Below are 4,019 nucleotides of genomic sequence, written 5' to 3'. Positions count from 1 at the left end.
CTTTGGTTTATAATATTAATCATGGTCAACCATGGTTAACCATATCCAATCATGGTCAACCATGGGCGAATGTCACATTGTGACAAAGATTGTCTCAATATGGAAATGAGCCATGGTCAACCATAGTCCAATGTTGTGTTGCGACAAATATTGTCTCAATATGGAAATTAACCATGCTCAACCATGTTTATTTTAGTGTTTATAATATCTATCTTAGGGTTTATATACCTTGTGTTTATAATTTTTATCCTTTGGGTTTATAATATCAATTTCTTGGGTTTATTGATCTAAGGGTTCATATTCCTAGGGTTTAATTTTATTCCCTTAGGTTTATAGTCCTCCGGGTTTTTAGTATTAATTCCTATGGTTTATTATTCCCTTTGGCTTATAATATCAACCATGGTCAACTATGGTCAACCATGGTGAGCCATTGTCTACCTTGTTTTAATATTAATCCCTAAGGTTTATTGATTTAAGGGTTCATATTCCTAGGGTTTAATTTTATTCCCTTAGGTTTATAGTCCTTTGGGTTTTTAGTATTGATCCCTAGGGTTTATTATTCCCTTAAGTTTATAATATCAATCATGGTCAACTATGGTGAACCATGGTGAACCATTGTCTACCATGTTTTAATATTAATCCCATTGTCTCAAAATGAAAATCAATCATTGTCAACCATGCTCAACCATGTTTATTTTTGGGTTTATAATATTTATCTTATGGTTTATATATCTTGGCTTTATAATATTAATCCCTAGAGTTTAATATTATTTCCTAGAGTATGAATCTTTACATTAGTAAATTGAACGGATTAATATTATAAACCCAAGGGATTAATACTATTAACCCAATGGAATATAAAACCTGTGGTTTTTAGTAATACCTTGGGTTAATATTAGTCCCTTGAATTTATAATACCTTAGAGTTTTAGTAATAACCTCTTGGGTTTATAATAGCAATCCCTAGAGTTTATTAATATAAGGGTTCATATTTATATATTCCCTTAGGTTTATAATCCCTTAGGGTTTTAGTAATAACCTTTTGTGTTTATAATATCAATCTCTAGAATTTATTAATCTAAAAATTCATATTTATATTACATAATTTCAAATTAAATAATAATAAATAACATATAATATTAAATAATAATTATTAATTATAATGATAATAATAATAATATTTTTAATGTAATAATATTTTGGTAGAGAGAAATAATAAATATAAATAATATATTTATCAATAGTAATACAGATGAAACTTTCCCGTATATCAACCACGTACTATAGTTATTGGCTTAAGCCTGAAAATACATAGGTTTTGTCGTAATAGGAGCCCTTCATTTGTATAAAAATCCTTATTTTATTCATTTCCAACCAAAGCAAATTGTGAAGCATGGATACTTTTTAAATTTCCTGAACTTCACCAGAGAGAGTCGCTTTGGCCGAGTGGTTAAGGCGTGTGCCTGCTAAGTACATGGGGTTTCCCCGCGAGAGTTCGAATCTCTCAGGCGACGTTCTTTTCAATCTGCTGAAAATCTACTGTCTGATCTGATTTCTTAGAATATTAATTCCGTTAAACATTTTGTAAAATTTTCCTAATCTACAGTCTGATCTGATTTCTTAGAATATTAATTCCGTTAAACATTTTCCTATTCTACAGTCTGATCTGATTTCTTAGAATTTTAATTCTATTAAACATTTTGTAAAATTTTCCTAATCTACAGTCTGATCTGATTTCTTAGGAAATTAATTCTATTAAACATTTTGTAAATTTTTAAAAATCTCTGGACAATGATCCTTTGCTAATATTTGTTAATATGAGACACGGCTTAAATTAATCTCTCGTGGTTTATTAAGGATAGGCTTTCCCTTCTTGTTCATAAGGGGTAGTTACAAAGAAATACGAAGTCTACACCAACGGAAGGTAATTTTAAATTTTATTTTAAAATTAAAAAAAAATAATAAAAATAATATTAATTTAAAAACTTATATCTTTGGTTATTATTAATGAAGTTATCTGGTTTGAAATTACACTAATTAAAATTTCATTTTAAAATTAAAAAATAAATAATGAAAAACAATATTAACTTAAAAACTTATATCCTTAATTATCACTATCATTAATGAAGTTATTTTGAAGTTAAGAAATAAATAATGAAAAACAATATTAACTTAAAAACTTATATCCTTAATTATCACTATCATTAATGAAGTTATTTTGTTTGAAATTATATACTTATTACATTTGATTTTCTCTTTGCTTATATAAAATTAGATATTATAATCCAATTACAATTCAAAAACATATTATATTATTTTCTTTATAATTATTTTTCTATTAAAAATTATAATACATTTTTGTTTTATATAAAACTTACTTTAATATAAAACATTAAATTATTAATAAAACCCAACTGAATTTAAATCTTGTTACAATTACATCGGTGATTCTAATTACAATGAAAATGCAAACTTGCATTGTTTTGTTTTTTAGAAGACAGTAAAAGTTATGAGCAACTTACTACTTAACCAAGCTTTAAGTGGCTAATGGATTCCAAAAAGGCCATGATGACCAGAGATATGAGGGTACAAGCATTTTAGAATTAATTTTTTTGATTGATAATCAGAGATATGAGGGTACAAGTATTCTAGAATTAATTTTTGGATTGATGACTAGAAATATGAGTTACCTCATATTTCAGAATTAATTTTTAAGAAATCTCATATTTTAGAATTAATTTTTTGATTTCTTAATTATTTGGAGTTTTGTACTAAAAATATTAAAAAAATAGAATAAAAGCAAATTATGTTAAATTCTTTTTTATTATAATTATAAGTTTTTAAAAATATTTTAAAATTTAAAGATATTTTCTAATATCAAATTCCAAAATATTCTCAAAATTGATCATCTATTCTAATATCTAACACTTTTCAAGGGTTTCTGATATATTAAGACTTATAGAAGTAACAAAATGATCCCATGACTCGGGCAACGAACATAATAAAGTTATAGCTTTATCTTCTGATTCAAATGTTACTTCTATACTTTCTAATTGCACCAAGAGAGTATTAAAGATATTCAAACGATCAGTAATAGTTGTATAGAGGCATGAAATTGGCGCGATTAACCCTTTCGTTTCTGCGCCAATAGCCCTTTCTGGCGCGCTGGCGCGACTGTTTCTGAATCTTCCGCGCCAATGGGCGCGACTGTTACTGAATAAACCGCGCCAACCCTTCTTTAGTTCAAAATTGGCGCGACTGTTCTTACCAAAACCGCGCCAACAAAAAAGCTCGACCTTCCTCCTTCCGCAGCGTCTCTGTCACACGTACCAGCTCCACAACATGCTCTGATACCAATTGTTGGAGCAAACAATGCGCAGTGGAAATTTAACAGGCATACACAACACATACAAAAATCATAAAAAAAAATAACACAAAGATTTAACGTGGTTCACCCAACCAATCTAGGCTACATCCACCAAACAGAGGCATCGACAATCTTATTATTCAATAGGAGATTACAACAATTTAATTCTGCACACATACTCTCAGCTCACCCTATTTTCTACACTCATATCCTCTACGGGCTTACATTTCTTATAGCTAGAGTAGAAAACTGAATCATAAATTCTCTCACAACAAATATAGGATGCATTAACTCCTCCTCAAGAATAATGGAGCTAATATAGCAACAAATCCTATTGTTGTCACCTACATGATATTTTTGCTAAATTAAATAAAACAGAAAATCTCAACATTTCTCGGAGCTCAGAGGATTGTGAGCCTTGCTCAGTGTTGTGTTTTCTCCGTAGATGAGAAGCAGTTGCGGCCGAAGACATAACAATAGAGAAGGCCCCATCTAGAACCAAAGGGTTGCGAATACAGTTAAGTATTTTGACACATAGAATTTGTTGTGTTGTGTTTTGAATGGATTTTATATAGTGACATCATGGGTGCCTAGTGGCGTATTGTAGACCTGTTTGATCACATTTTTTTTTTGTCTTTGCCTCATCTTTGCAT

General features: G+C 29.2%; 1 non-coding gene across 1 annotated transcript; it reads left to right on the top strand.

Moving 5' to 3' along the window:
* The first annotated feature begins 1,431 nt into the window (after window positions 1-1,431).
* On the top strand, window positions 1,432-1,513 carry TRNAS-GCU (transfer RNA serine (anticodon GCU)). The gene has a single exon. It is a non-coding gene; the product is annotated as a tRNA-Ser (tRNA).
* Window positions 1,514-4,019: the final 2,506 nt, after the last annotated feature.

This window comes from Pinus tabuliformis, chromosome 2_2, assembly GCF_031772625.1.
Source record: "Pinus tabuliformis cultivar Carrire ecotype Pingquan chromosome 2_2, CPIR1, whole genome shotgun sequence".
Taxonomy (NCBI): domain Eukaryota; kingdom Viridiplantae; phylum Streptophyta; class Pinopsida; order Pinales; family Pinaceae; genus Pinus; species Pinus tabuliformis.
This window is presented reverse-complemented; position numbering and strand designations above follow the sequence as displayed.